The sequence below is a fragment of the Thermobia domestica genome, chromosome 8 (genome assembly GCF_964235325.1).
Source record: "Thermobia domestica chromosome 8, izTheDome1.hap1.1, whole genome shotgun sequence".
Classification (NCBI taxonomy): domain Eukaryota; kingdom Metazoa; phylum Arthropoda; class Insecta; order Zygentoma; family Lepismatidae; genus Thermobia; species Thermobia domestica.
The window spans coordinates 273,100,127-273,117,220 of NC_137461.1; the positions used below are offsets into that span (position 1 = coordinate 273,100,127).

The 17,094-nt window shown below is 38.1% G+C and overlaps 1 protein-coding gene across 1 annotated transcript in view; it reads left to right on the forward strand.

Annotated features, from left to right (window-relative positions):
* The window catches only part of LOC145693635 (uncharacterized), a 1,111,198-nt gene that overhangs the window by 926,594 nt on the left and 167,510 nt on the right, over positions 1-17,094 (forward strand). The gene's annotated exons all lie outside the window — the stretch shown is intronic.

A 17,094-nucleotide genomic window follows, 5' to 3' on the forward strand; every position in this document is an offset into this window, starting at 1 on the left:
GCAGTATAAACGAAATATGAATTGTCCGTGAGATATTGAACTTCAAATTTCACTCCTGCAAAATTTCAATTTTTGTAGATAGGTCATTCAGTATCCAAGTGGTCCATATCTGGTTGGAATTGTTTCTTTATCCTAGAAGCACGCAATAGTGACCACGTAGTATAACTTAAAGAGTACAACTTCTTTATTCTATTAGGTTCGTGGGAAAGAAACATTCGCTTTGAAGTCTGGTGAGGAAACTTACCTCAGCGACAGAACGCAAAAACTCAAGTTACGTGTCTAATGTCATAAAATCTGTATATGTCCAGCAAACAGACTTGGATACCTAGACAGTCAGGTACTGACCAATATATTTGGATGAGCTCCTCAGAATACCATGGAAGCAAACTCACAAAAGTGTCTGTGTCATTGAAGACAAGTTAGACATACACCGTACTACTGTGGTTCAGGCCCTCCGTACAATCTGTAAGGTGAAAAAGTTGTATTCATTGGTATAAACAAGAATCGCTGTCTGGAGATGTCCAGTTCTCTAAGTTTAAGGAATAACCACAAAAGTTTGCAGCATCCGATTGATGAAGTATCGATCTGCACCTTTGATAAAGAATGGATCTGAACTTTTGATAAAGAATGGATCTTCATTTTTGATGAAGAATGGATCTGCACTTTTGATAAAGAATGGATCTGCACTCTTGATGAAGAATAAATCTTTACTTTTGATAAAGAATGAATCTGCACTTTTGCTGAAGAATAGATCTGCACTTTTGATAAAGAATGGGTCTGCACTTTTGGTAAAGAATGAGTCTCCACTTTCGCTAAAGAATGGATCTGAACTTTTGGTGAAGAATGGATCTGAACTTTTGGTGAAGAATGGATCTGAACTTTTGATAAAGAACGGATCTGAACTTTTGATAAAGAATGAATCTGAACTTTTGGTGAAGAATGGATCTGAACTTTTGATAAAGAATGGATCTGAACTTTTGATAAAGAACGGATCTGAACTTTTGATAAAGAATGAATCTGAACTTTTGGTGAAGAATGGATCTGAACTTTTGATAAAGAATGGATCTGAACTTTTGATAAAGAACGGATCTGAACTTTTGATAAAGAACGGATCTGAACTTTTGGTGAAGAATGGATCTGAACTTTTGGTGAAGAATGGATCTGAACTTTTGATAAAGAATGGATCTGAACTTTTGATAAAGAACGGATCTGAACTTTTGGTGAAGAATGGATCTGAAGTTTTGGTGAAGAATGGATCTGAACTTTTGATAAAGAATGGATCTGAACTTTTGATAAAGAATGGATCTGAACTTTTGATAAAGAACGGATCTGAACTTTTGGTGAAGATTGGATCTGAACTTTTGGTGAAGAATGGATCTGCACTGTTGATGAAGAATGGATCTGCACTTCAGATAAAGAATGGATCTGTACTTTTGAAGAAGAATGGATCTGCACTTTTGATAAAGAATGGGTCTGCACTTTCAATAATGAATGAGTCTGCACTTTTGGTAAAGAATGAGTCTCCACTTTTGATAAAGAATGTATCTGAACTTTTGGTGAAGAATGGATCTGCACTTTTGATAAAGAATGAATCTGCACTTTTGATAAAGAATGGATCTGAACTTTTGGTGAAGAATGGGTCTGAACTTTTGATAAAGAATATATCTGCACTTTTGCTGAAGAATGGATCTGAACTTTTGATAAAGAATGGGTCTGAACTTTTGATAAAGGGTCTCCACTTTTGAGAAGAATGGATATGAAGTTGTGATGAAAAAATTATCTGAACTTTTGATAAAGAATGGATCTGAACTTCTGATGAAGAAAGGATCTGAACTTTTGATAGAGTCTCCACTTTTATAAGAATGGATCTTCACTTTTATAAAGAATGAATCTGCACTTTGATGAAGAGTGGATCTGAACTTTTGATGAAGAATGGATTTGCACTTTTGAAAAAGAATGCATCTGAACTTTTGATAAAGAATGGGTCTGCTACGAGAATTGTAAATGGTAAGAACTGCGATTGGATATTAAAGTTCAGTACGGTTTCCGAAACCCTTAAAAAATATTGTTGCTGGTATGGTGATCTGTAGTGAGGTTGATTCATAGTGTCTTTCTCTATCGAGGCAAAACCATCACTGCAAATGGTTTTTGCCCTTAACTACATGAAGTACACCGGAACTCAGCCCACAAGCATTCAGAAATGTTCAAAAGACAATGTACGTAGACATATTAGTGAAAAGAAGGATCTAGACTCTCCATGAATTGCAGTATGCAACAATTTTTCATTCAACGTATTCTTCCGATATCTATCCCACCGGTTACTGTCTCTTGCGGCATTTCGAGCATTTCTTAGAAGGAAAGACCTTCCCTGATTATTGGGTAGTAAAGTATGAGGTTGAGAATTCTTTTGCAAAGCATACTCCATATTTCTTTATTGTGAAATCCAATGGTTGGCTGAACGATGACATGTGGTTGCAGACAGCGACTGTTTTCATTAACCAGATATTGTCGTTTATTTATTTATTTATTGTTTTGGAAATAACGCACCTGGGGCCTTGTTTATTGTTTTGGAAGTCTAGCGCAGTTTTACACTATAAGTAAAAACCCACTTCTTTGCATATGAACAAGGTGGAGCTATAGCCAAGCAAGCTACTTGGTGAACACCCTATATATACGAGGGACGATCAGAAATTAAGTTTACAAGACCGATATTCTGAAGTTTATGTTTTTTTAATACATAGAGTTGGCAACGTTGTAGAGTTTCTGCCACCCGCCACCTATGGTGCTAGTTTAGATAAACACAAATGGCGACTCGTTTGGGAAACTGGTCTCGCGAAGAAGTCTGCTCAGTTATTGCATTTCTGTCGGCGAAACATATGACCGCGGCTGAAATTCATCGGCAGCTGGTAGAGGTTTATGAAGAGACTGTAAAGTCTCATCAGCATATCGCAGAATGGTGTTGAAAGTTTGCGGCTGGTAGAGAAAACGTCACCGACGAGGAGCGGAGTGGCCGTCCCAGCACAGCATCAAGAGATTTGGACGCAGTTTCGCTGGGACATTATCGACCACCCTCCAAGCGACTTTCACCTGTTCCCGCACTTCAAGGAGCATCTTGGAGACCGTCGCTTCGCTTCAGACGAAGAAGTAAAACACTTCGTGATAACGTGAGTGAACACGCAAAGACATGATTTCTACCAGAAGGGAATCTTCTAACTCATCCCACGATGCAACAAATGCCTCAACCAATATGGAGAATATGTCGAAAAATAACCTAATGCATGTAGTATCTGTTGGCTGTATTGTTTGTATGAAATAATATATACATGTTTTACTGCAGGCTTTGTAACATTACTTTCCGATCACCCCTCGTTCCGTATAAGGAAAAGAAAAAAACAGACAGCTTTTTCACCTTTTTCTTCAAGATCTTTCAGAAAGAAACTAGTTGTATACTATAAAAAAATATTCATGAAGAGGTGAAAGAATTCCAATTCGTAATGAAGATTGAATTGGGGTAGTCCCTATGGAATGTCCCTTCTATTTTTTTTTTTTTAAGTATCATCATCTTTATTACCATAGGTTTCTTTTATTTTTCACAATCCCCTTTCCATGGTTATTAAATCTCCTTTCGTGCCACGATCGGATCAATAGAAAGAAAAGTTGGTTAATGCTGAGTTTTGAAGTTTTTCACTGATGGTGGGAGGGTGTGGTTAGAACGGATGTGGTTTAAAGCACCGTTAAGACACGGCAAAAAGTACGTAGGTAAGGTTTCGTTTTTGTTTTTCGTGTGGTCCGAGCTAGCTCACATCATACGAGAATATGTATATTCCGGATTTAAAAGATTTTTTTTTAAATCGTCTACATTTACTTATTCTCTAACGAGTCCTTTTGTAAAACAATGTTGAAAAATATTTTTTTTTCGCCAATTAAGAATGAATATGCACTTGCTATGAATCACCATAGTTCTTTGAAACCTTATATCACAATATGGAGAAAGGATGCTTGATAAATGGATATACTTTACTCATTGTAACCGCAGAAGTGATTTTTATTTTGTATATTCTCCATGGTTACTGAGACAACGATCCCGCAGATACACTAACCTGTTAACTTGTTGCTGTAGAACTCTGGCAGTAAAGCTTAAAAAAAAAAAAAAGTACTTTTGGTACTTTGACGTCCGACGTACAGTGTTTCATGTGAACACACTTCATTACACCAAATTCTTTGAAATATACAGGGCGATAAGCTGGGTGAGAAGCACACCCTAGTTAGATTATCAGATTATGTAAAGGTGCCAACAGCTATATGTGGCCTTGCACTATCCTGCAAAAGAACGATGTCTCGAAACAGCATTCCAGATCGAGTGCAGTGCCGTGCCGTGGAAAATCAGCGCCCGGGGCGAGAGTATACGACGTCGGCCCCATACATATATTCCAAGCAATTTTTCCTATCTTTTTTCCTTTTTTCTCCCGAATTTTTCTCCCCCCTCACTTTGACGCCCGGGGCCGTCGCCCCTCCCCACGACACGGCCCTGATCGAGTGTCCCTAACCTTCCTCTTCAAATTTTCCAGTGTGTCACCGTAGTGATCAGTGTCTGATGCTGCGTCTTTCGTTGACCAATCGATGAGGATCAAGATGATCAAGGAAAATAGTCAACGGAACGTTTCTTTTAAAGATAATTTTAAAATGAAATGAAATCTTCCAGTTTAACGTCCCATGATTATGTCCTTTAGGCTAAAGGATACGATGATTAAAGCAAATGAATAATAATGGAAGAATTAGTGGAATGAGAAAGTGGGAGAAAACGGAAGTATCCTGAGAAAACCCACAGACATGATATTGTTCACCACAAGCTTACTTGGCCGGTGATCGAACCAGGGAACCCGGCACCAGAGATAAGTGCTCTACCACTGAGCTGCCGTCCATCCCCTAAAAGTAATTTCTATATTTTTTTTCTAAAATGTAGGCGGCAGTAGTTAACAATTACTTACCGTCTTTCCGGGTACAGAATAACGCAGGGTCAATACTATATAGACGTATTGGACTCCCTCCCCACGAAAAAGAATTGGACCTCTCTCAACAAGTCTCTGAGAGCAAGGGCGCCGATCCTGGGGGGACGCTTCCCCCCCAAAGCTCATGTGGCCCCTATATATTGTATTTATGAATATACAATATTTGGCATAATTTGAATGCAATTTGCCTTAAAATCCTCATATATATATCTTCTGCATCTGGATGCCCCCTCCCCCAAATTTACAGAGAAATCGGCGCCCTTGTCTGAGAGCGCACCTGCAGTGCTGTGAATGTGATTTGGTATGGACTAATACTTTTCTGTGAAAAGCAACTACTAAAACAGATACCATTATATGTAACAAGAACCATATAATATGATGCCAGTAATAATTGCAGGGAATGACGCAGGAGTAAATTCTCCCCGGAGCTACGAAATCCAACCACCACTACCGAGATAATGTTTCCTATCGTGTTCAACGTGGATCCCGAGTACCTTCGCAGCACTTCTTTTCACCTCAGTATATTGAAATTCCCTCCGGATGGAAACGTTCTGAAACCATCACAGCACTACATACACACACACACAATGCAGTGAACGGTCAATCTGGCTTTATGGATTAATATATGTATCTAAAAATTTGCTTTGTTCCGTTAAACATATAACTATATACACCTTGTAATTGCTAATTGCTTCGTGGTTACTGGCAACTGACCATAGTTACTGCAGAGTTACTTGATTGCAGTGTATGACGCTTGTTAGCAGTCCTAGTATTGGTCTCCTGTCCCTTATACAACATTACAATTAATAAACCCAATTATGCTAATTAAATTACAGGTGCGTATCTATACTTTAATTATTATGCATTGCATTTCTACTAAACACCAAGGGCAAGTAAGCATGTTAAACATGCAGAACTGATATTACAGTTTTCATTATACTAAAGATATTATTACCAATAATACCAAATTATATGTTACCACTTAATTGTATTGTATAGCAAACCCTTCAACTACAGATCATATTATATACAGGGTGAACCATTTATACTAAAACTGCCTTCAAACTTTTAAACTAATTTCGAGAAAAACGTTGAAAATTTCGTGCAATGCACATACCGAACACGGAGACATTGTTTGGCACACTCTTTCGTTTCGAGCTCATGGTCCGGATTCCACGTTAATCAGTACGCCCACGTCTTATATAGCCTCGCTACTAAAAGGGATGTTAAACTAAAACCAACTCAACTCTTTCGTTTCGTTATATATAGAGGTTTCGTTATATTTAGAGGTTTGCACTGTTTTTTATTAGGCTTACGCTGGTGAGCTTCATAAGATTGCAATGTAGTACGGCCGTCCTGCGAGTTGACGCCTTGCGTCCATGGGTACAAAGTATAATAGAACGAGTCTGCATAACGTGTAGTATAGAATATGAGAGATACCGCTGAGCCCAAAACAGTGTTTTATGAAATCTTTTTGTGTATGTACTCTGTTCAAAACTAACGCATTACTTTTCAGTATGCAAAGACGAATAAACATGAAATTGTATCTGAAATAGTTAGGAGAAGGTACATTGATCAAGAAATGCCGTACAGGAAATCAAACATATAAATGTTGGAGTTCGAGTAATGAACATCGTAGCCCACTATAAAGTTGTGCAGTGGTGCTGTGGAACTGGTATTTCGGCTGCTTTCAGTCCACCGTAGTCCACTATAAAGTTATGCAGTGGTGTGGTAGAACTGGTATTTCGGCTGCTTTCAGGCCATCAAAACCCACTATAAAATTATCCAGTGGTGCTGTAGAACTGGTATTTCGGCTGCTTTCAGGCCATCGAAACTAACTATAAAATTATGTATTAGTGCTGTAGAACTGGTATTTCGGCTGCTTTCAGGCCATTGAAACTAACTATAAAATTATGTATTAGTGCTGTAGAACTGGTATTTCGGCTGCTTTCAGGCCATTGAAACCCACTATAAAATTATACAGTGGTGCTGTAAAACTGGTATTTCGGCTGCTTTCAGGTCATCGAAACTCACTATAAAATTATCCAGTGGTGCTGTAGAACTGGTATTTCTACTGCTTTCAGGCCATCGAAACTAACTATAAAATTATGTATTAGTGCTGTAGAACTGGTATTTCGGCTGCTTTCAGGCCATTGAAACCCACTATAAAATTATACAGTGGTGCTGTAAAACTGGTATTTCGGCTGCTTTCAGGTCATCGAAACTCACTATAAAATTATCCAGTGGTGCTGTAGAACTGGTATTTCTACTGCTTTCAGGCCATCGAAACTAACTATAAAATTATGTATTAGTGCTGTAGAACTGGTATTTCGGCTGCTTTCAGGCCATTGAAACCCACTATAAAATTATACAGTGGTGCTGTAAAACTGGTATTTCGGCTGCTTTCAGGTCATCGAAACTCACTATAAAATTATCCAGTGGTGCTGTAGAACTGGTATTTCTACTGCTTTCAGGCCATCGAAACTAACTATAAAATTATGTATTAGTGCTGTAGAACTGGTATTTCGGCTGCTTTCAGGCCATTGAAACCCACTATAAAATTATACAGTGGTGCTGTAAAACTGGTATTTCGGCTGCTTTCAGGTCATCGAAACTCACTATAAAATTATCCAGTGGTGCTGTAGAACTGGTATTTCTACTGCTTTCAGGCCATCGAAACTAACTATAAAATTATGTATTAGTGCTGTAGAACTGGTATTTCGGCTGCTTTCAGGCCATTGAAACCCACTATAAAATTATACAGTGGTGCTGTAAAACTGGTATTTCGGCTGCTTTCAGGTCATCGAAACTCACTATAAAATTATCCAGTGGTGCTGTAGAACTGGTATTTCTACTGCTTTCAGGCCATCGAAACTAACTATAAAATTATGTATTAGTGCTGTAGAACTGGTATTTCGGCTGCTTTCAGGCCATTGAAACCCACTATAAAATTATACAGTGGTGCTGTAAAACTGGTATTTCGGCTGCTTTCAGGTCATCGAAACTCACTATAAAATTATCCAGTGGTGCTGTAGAACTGGTATTTCTACTGCTTTCAGGCCATCGAAACTAACTATAAAATTATGTATTAGTGCTGTAGAACTGGTATTTCGGCTGCTTTCAGGCCATTGAAACCCACTATAAAATTATACAGTGGTGCTGTAAAACTGGTATTTCGGCTGCTTTCAGGTCATCGAAACTCACTATAAAATTATCCAGTGGTGCTGTAGAACTGGTATTTCTACTGCTTTCAGGCCATCGAAACTAACTATAAAATTATGTATTAGTGCTGTAGAACTGGTATTTCGGCTGCTTTCAGGCCATTGAAACCCACTATAAAATTATACAGTGGTGCTGTAAAACTGGTATTTCGGCTGCTTTCAGGTCATCGAAACTCACTATAAAATTATCCAGTGGTGCTGTAGAACTGGTATTTCTACTGCTTTCAGGCCATCGAAACTAACTATAAAATTATGTATTAGTGCTGTAGAACTGGTATTTCGGCTGCTTTCAGGCCATTGAAACCCACTATAAAATTATACAGTGGTGCTGTAAAACTGGTATTTCGGCTGCTTTCAGGTCATCGAAACTCACTATAAAATTATCCAGTGGTGCTGTAGAACTGGTATTTCTACTGCTTTCAGGCCATCGAAACTAACTATAAAATTATGTATTAGTGCTGTAGAACTGGTATTTCGGCTGCTTTCAGGCCATTGAAACCCACTATAAAATTATCCAGTGGTGCTGTAGAACTGGTATTTCTACTGCTTTCAGGCCATCGAAACTAACTATAAAATTATGTATTAGTGCTGTAGAACTGGTATTTCGGCTGCTTTCAGGCCATTGAAACCCACTATAAAATTATACAGTGGTGCTGTAAAACTGGTATTTCGGCTGCTTTCAGGTCATCGAAACTCACTATAAAATTATCCAGTGGTGCTGTAGAACTGGTATTTCTACTGCTTTCAGGCCATCGAAACTAACTATAAAATTATGTATTAGTGCTGTAGAACTGGTATTTCGGCTGCTTTCAGGCCATTGAAACCCACTATAAAATTATACAGTGGTGCTGTAAAACTGGTATTTCGGCTGCTTTCAGGTCATCGAAACTCACTATAAAATTATCCAGTGGTGCTGTAGAACTGGTATTTCTACTGCTTTCAGGCCATCGAAACTAACTATAAAATTATGTATTAGTGCTGTAGAACTGGTATTTCGGCTGCTTTCAGGCCATTGAAACCCACTATAAAATTATACAGTGGTGCTGTAAAACTGGTATTTCGGCTGCTTTCAGGTCATCGAAACTCACTATAAAATTATCCAGTGGTGCTGTAGAACTGGTATTTCTACTGCTTTCAGGCCATCGAAACTAACTATAAAATTATGTATTAGTGCTGTAGAACTGGTATTTCGGCTGCTTTCAGGCCATTGAAACCCACTATAAAATTATACAGTGGTGCTGTAAAACTGGTATTTCGGCTGCTTTCAGGTCATCGAAACTCACTATAAAATTATCCAGTGGTGCTGTAGAACTTGTATTTCTACTGCTTTCAGGCCATCGAAACTAACTATAAAATTATGTATTAGTGCTGTAGAACTGGTATTTCGGCTGCTTTCAGGCCATTGAAACCCACTATAAAATTATCCAGTGGTGCTGTAGAACTGGTATTTCGGCTGCTTTCAGGCCATTGAAACTCACTATAAAATTATACAGTGGTGCTGTAAAACTGGTATTTCGGCTGCTTTCAGGTCATCGAAACTCACTATAAAATTATCCAGTGGTGCTGTAGAACTGTATTTCTACTGCTTTCAGGCCATCGAAACTAACTATAAAATTATGTATTAGTGCTGTAGAACTGGTATTTCGGCTGCTTTCAGGCCATTGAAACCCACTATAAAATTATACAGTGGTGCTGTAAAACTGGTATTTCGGCTGCTTTCAGGTCATCGAAACTCACTATAAAATTATCCAGTGGTGCTGTAGAACTGGTATTTCTACTGCTTTCAGGCCATCGAAACTAACTATAAAATTATGTATTAGTGCTGTAGAACTGGTATTTCGGCTGCTTTCAGGCCATTGAAACCCACTATAAAATTATACAGTGGTGCTGTAAAACTGGTATTTCGGCTGCTTTCAGGTCATCGAAACTCACTATAAAATTATCCAGTGGTGCTGTAGAACTGGTATTTCTACTGCTTTCAGGCCATCGAAACTAACTATAAAATTATGTATTAGTGCTGTAGAACTGGTATTTCGGCTGCTTTCAGGCCATCAAAAACCTCTATAAAATTGTGTAGTGGTACTGTAGAAATGCTATTTCGACTATTTTCGGGCCATCGAATCTGTCCGGGTTATCGTATCAGATTGTTAGAAAAGTGAGACCTTAGCCAGGTGACCAAGACTAAAGTTCAGACCCAATTGATCCAGGTGACGCGTTAACCAGGTGACCTAGACGGAAGTTCCGACTCAACTCTCACAGATGACTCGTTAGCCGGGTGACCCAGACAAAAGTTCTGATTCAACTGACCCAGGTAACTCGTGATATGGCCCACCATTGGTAAGTGTACGTTCGTCCTCTTTTTAATTAAGTGAGGGTAAGAGAAAAAACAGAATGAGAAAACGCCAGGTGTTTACGAAACTGATGTATGATTGGTTCATCAGCTAATTCACAAAAAGAAGAAGAAAAAGAAAAACAGTGTAAGGACGACAATTGCGAGACCCCTGCTTGATCAGCAGTGGCGTATTTAGGGGGGGGGGGCTTCCGGGCTTAAGCCCCCCCCCGAAATCTTAATTACTATAGTAAATTATATGAAATACCTTGCTGAATTTTCACATTTTCAGGCAAAGCCCCCCCCGAAAGCTAGCAAAGCCCTCCCCGAAAAAAAATCGTAAATACGCCACTGTTGATCAGTATAACATTCTAGATTATAAGTTTATTTGCTTCGGCTGTTTCGAGCTTAAGATATGAGTAAAAATATATTAAGAACAATAAATATACTAAGTTTACCTGATGGATAACAATAAGAAATGGTATAAAAAGCAATGAGTTGATCAATATGGGACTGTAAACTTATTTTGGGGTACGCTGTATAGATTTACCATATTTGATATTTTGATAATTTCTCAGTTCTACCTACAATGAACGCTTAATAAAACTGCCGTAATGCATAATGTGACATTTCTCATTCAGAAAATCGGAGAGCCTGGAGATTTCCAGTCCACGACAGGCCCATTTTGCAGGCCCTAACGTTATGCAGGTGATCTCGGATACAATTTAGGATGTAGGATTTAGATTTCTAAGCTTTCGGCATTTATGGCCACTTAGCCCGTCACGTATGAGGAATGACGTCCCTCGGCGAGCACACTATCCGGGGAAAGGGAAGGAACCTATAAATTAGGTACCACCCCGACATTTGCCTGGTGTGAATGAGGAAAACCCAGGAAAACCTCATTCAGGATGGCTGAAATGAAAACGCTTTTTACACGTCTTTGACCGAGTGCCCCCACCAGGAATCGAACCCGGGATCGCACGCACTGCTCTCGCACACAAATATGAAATACAAAACAATAATGTGAAATACAAGTACAGAAAAATATTATCCCCTTCCATATTAACTTCATATTCTTAGAAATTCCCTTAAAGTTGTTAATTATTGAAAATTGAGAACTGTAATTTTAGTATCTCTGATTAATAGTAATTCTTCTATTTCCGTACTCCCCTTCAGTACACACAAATAGCGGCCATTTGTTAAAGATGATTTACGTCATACAAGGTATTTATATTCGTAAACAGGTCAAAAAAAGGTGTTTCCGACCTCTTCACATAAACTTTCAGTATTTGTTACGAAATGGAACAGCGTTGTACACAGGGTGATTTATGAACCAAAAGTCAGTTCCCAGTGCTTTAGGTAAACACAACACAGGTTGCATGAAAGCTGTCATTTCGAAGGTCGGCTATAAAACGCCACTACGTAGACAAGCGACACGTCATAACTATATTTAACACAAAAGACACAAGATGACTCTTAGGCATTTTGTATTATTTCAACAATATAGGCTTCACCCAGATAACATAAACAGGGATGTTATTAAGTGTTATCAGTTAGTTAATATTGTTTCAGCCATACATTTTTACATGATATCAAAATATATAAGTTTTATGTAAACAAAACATCACATTGAATTTCTTCTCGCGTTGACAAAGAAGGGAACAGAGAGGTCATGTAATTTACAACGATATCGTGCAACGAATATTCACAAACATAACCATACCTAAGAAGTGGATTATTACACAAAGTGGCGGATCTAGAAGTTAATAACTAGAGACCAGCCAGAACTCAGGCTATTATATATATATATCATAAGTTTCCAATTTTTTATGGGTCCTGCAGAAGTTTCTAACTTAACTCTGTCCCAATTAATCAGCGGCGCAAATCTGTCTTCAACATTGGGAAGAACGGGTAAACCTTTCCCATATATATATATATATTGCGATGTCCAAAATATTTATGAAGTTGAAAAACAATGTTGTGGAAGATCAGAGGAGCAGAGTTATCTTCAATGTTCGGAGGCGGTCAGATTTGAGGCTTATTCTGGGGGAGACACATCAATTTCATCTCACGTTCCTTTGTGGCAATCGGACAAAAGTCGTCCCCCCAAAACACATTTCAAATCGGATTATTGTGGGGGACAGCCCCCCTCAGTTCCAAGATCGGAGGGGACATGTCTCCCTCATCCCCTCGGGATTTGCGCCAGTGCAATTGATATTATGGCTAGTTAAGACGTTGACATTGTGAGCGTCAAGTATTCTTTTACACATTGCTTAACAAATACTGCAACTGAAACTATGAGTAATGTTTCAAAACAATTTCAATAAAGACTAAAAATTTTCGCTTATTATAAACTTTCAAAAGTAATAGCTTCGATTATTTTTGTCACTCAAAAACAGGGGGCCTAGCCTCCCCCGGTCCCATGCTAGATCCGCCATTGATTACACATCGGTAATTGAAAAGAAAAAAGTAGACTATATTTCGTTTCACATTTTGAAACTCTTGTAGATTTCTAAATTATATGGTCTAAAATTATAACCAGAGTCACGGGCGCCCATCATGGGGGCAAGGTGGGGCGCTCGCCCCTCTAAGAGAAAATTGTACTTGGAAATATCGAAAACCTAATAGAATTTTTACATTAGTTACAGAAAAATTTTAACTATATTTGAAACGTTGCTTATACTTGCACCCCCCGTTGGAAACCACAACATGGGCGCCCTTGACCAGAGTGATGTCTGTCAGGTCCGTTTTCAATAGGCTCACAAAGAACAGGGGCGTCATTTGGGGAGGGCAGGAAGAGACAGTTGCTTCTTTGAGTTCCAGAAACATATGTGGTTTTGATAAATAGTATACTAATAAAAAAAAGTCAAAGTCAAACTCTTTTGTTTTCTGTCGATGAACGATCTTGTCTCCTTATGCAAAATCTGAAATGACGCCTGATAAGGTTGAACGGAATGCTGACTATATTCATTAGCGTTATTTCGGGTTTTGCTTGGGTAGGCAGACAGTCTGATATAGTACATACACTGGCAAAAATCCGTTCTCCGGACAGCGGTATATTGTACAAATATACGGAATCCTTATGTTTACTATGTAAATCAGTACGGAGCATACGTTATCCGTATGCTACATAGGCACTGCCCTTAGATGTTACATCATGCCGTTGCAGGATGTCTGACATCTAATAGTCTTCCGTATATTACATACGTATATGTATGTTAGAAACGTCAGCTATAAGTTATATACGTTCATTTGTATGTAAGATCCTGATCGTCTATATACAGTTCTTTCGTTCATACGGAAAGTACGTTTATTTAGAACACTTATACGGAAAGTACGTATACAGTAAAATATACTTTTTAAGTTCAAAAACTACAGGATTTACACATGTAACCTACGTTTTAATCTACGCGACATACATTTTTTCTCAGTGTAGTTTAATTAAATTGCATTACATCTCGAATTCAGGGGGCAACTGCTTCTCCCTGGATAGTTGAAATTTAAAAAAAATCGTTCTTTGTTCCCTTGAATAGAATCAAATTTATTGAGTTGAATAGATTATATTACCCTTATTGTTAAAGTATAATATAAACATGTAGGAAGAGAAAGTTTTCAACAGTTTTGACCATAATGGTATTATTATTATTATTATTATTATTATTATTATTATTATTATTATTATTATTATTATTATTATTATTATTATTATTATTATTATTATTGCAGAGAAAAATACAAGCCGGTGTCATGTTGGCAACACCGTTCTCCCATGACTAACTTATTTCTTGATTTTTTATTTATTATTGAATAATAGCCGAAGCTATTATTATCTTCTAAAGAAACAATGCTTTGATCTTTCTGAAAAGCCACGCAACTACATAGTGTCTGCATCATACAGAGACTCACTTTAATATTCGGCCACCACATTGTAATGAAATCTTTGAGTTTTACGTCCCACGGTTATGCCGGTTAGGCTAAAGGAGACGGTGATGATGAGTAATGAATGAAATGGTGGAATGAAGAAAGTGGGAGGAAACGGGAGAACCCCGAGAAAACCCACGCACACGGTGTTTGTCCACCACAAAGTTCACTTGGCGGGGGCTGGGATCGAACTCGGGACCCCAAGCACCAGAGGTGAACGCTCTACCACTGAGCCACCGCGGCCCCAGCCACCACATTGTATTGGCGGTGTATCTTATATTATGAATTACAGTAAAGTACAGTAATAATCTTGCCTATGCTATGTGAAACCTTTATATTTTCTGCAACTTTTTTAAAAACTTAAACCATAAGATTTTAACTCAAACATACAAAAATCAGAACATTTCTTCTCAAACACAAAAATTATAATCACTTTAATATTCGGCCACCACATAATGTGGAACTTTCTTGTCGCCTTCTTCAATGCAAGAAAAAGATTTTAATACCTAGTTGGATACCCTTTATTGCGTATTACCTCCATTAAGTAATTTTACATATTTCCAGTTATATTTGCGGTATATTCAGGTTCAATATTGTCCCATTCTTCTGTTAACCTTCTCTCAAGTTCCTCCTTTGATGTTACCGCCACTTTCCGAACTCTAGAGTCGAGTTCATCCCACGACTTTTCAATGCGATTGAGGTCCGGACTTTGTGGTGGAGTTTAGATAACTTTGGGACAGTTGTACAGAAGCTACTCACACATAACATACGTCTTATGTTTTGGATCGCTGTCGTGACAAAATTTATAAGTCTCGCTGATTCCAAATTTGTCCGCACTCTTGTGTAAAGTCCTTTTAGAATGCTCAGGTATTGTTCTTTTGTCATTTTAGCATTTATAAACCTGAGTTCATCCACACCGACAGCAGATATACACTCCCAAACTATTATGTTACTACCACCATATTTGACTGTTGCTTGTAAATTCAGTTTCCTTAGTTCTTCATTTGCCTTTCGCCACACTAGAACCCTGGTATCTGAATTTAAAATGTTGAATTTGCTTTCGTCAGCAAATATAACGTTCTTCCATCATTCTGATTCCTTTTGCACATAGATTTTAGCGAACTGAAGCCTTTTCTTTCTGTTCACTTTGTTGACAAATGGTTTCTTTCTAGCTACCTTTCCGTGGTATCCATCGTTTCTCAGTACTTTCCAAACAATCTCTGGCTGTACATCCTTTCCACACTTTTACAACAATTCCGCTGCAGTCTTCGGTGCACTTAATTTTGGGTTTTTCTTCACTTTTCTCAGAATCACACGTTTGTCTCTTTCACTTAGCTTGCTAGGTCGACCCTTTTACTTCACGGATTCTATCCTGTCTTCGTTCTTATAACGTTGCAAGATATTACCGACTGTACTTCATGGTATATTCAAGAGACGTGCAATATACCTTTTGGAATCCCTTTTCATGACGAAAAATGACCAGCTAGCGCTGCTCAAACGTTGTGTTACAACTTTTTCACCCTATTGGAAGTGTTATACTGCTAAGCCAATACCCATTCACACTTTCTAAGACAAAGACGAGAAATGAGTTGTAGATACGACGTTCCTTCCTCCAGTCATATTGTTATGTAAACTGGAGATACATCAATAAGATCGTCAAGTCACTTTAGTGGCCGAATATTAAAGTGGCATGATATGAAGGCAGTTTGTAGAAACATAGCAGTTAGTTAGGCATAGTTTGCATTTACAACTTTTACACATTATGAGATAGTACACGAGACATGATAGTTGTTCCGTGTCATCGCTTACAAATTCCTATGTATTTACGTTAATGCGTCCTTTGACATAAATGACAACAATATGGAGTGGCCAAATATTAAAGTGAGTCTCTGTAGCTCTCTATGTGTAAGACTGAACTTGGTATGCTTTACATCGTCTTAAAGAATAGTATAGGCCTATTATTTAAATTAAGAGTGATCTGGGTAGCTTGTTTGAACTTGTTTCGAGTGAGAAAAAGAAGTGCCTGGACGATCGTATAGATATGCAACGTGGGGCTGTTGAATTAAACCTGGTCGAACTGTTACTGGAGACCGCTACCGACAACAACTACTCAATTTGAATCGAACTTTGAAGGAAAATCGTACAGAATGGGCCAATAGACATGGCAGAGTCGTGTTCCTTCATAGCAATACTCGACCATATATTGTTAAACCTGTCGGGGAAACGTTGGAAGCATCGGGCTGGGATGTTTTACCTCCCCCGTGTATTCACCAAACATAGCCGCTAACCGACTACCACTTGTTTAATTCAGTGCAGCATAGACTTTCGAAATATCACTTTAATTGTAATGTGGAAATGTAAAAGTAGCTTGAAGGATGGATTACCTCACGAGATGAAGAATTCTGCCAGCAAATAATCAGTAATTTAACTTAAAGATGGGTGAAGGTTGTAACTAACGACGGAAGATATTTTGAATACACATTTTTCGTTTAATAAATAACGCAATGTCTTTTACTTGAAAAATTCACATAAGTCATATGCATACACTTAATTAAATCAATGGTTTTTAAAGGAAATTATAAACTTTCATTTAAGGAGCTGCTCAAACTTTAAC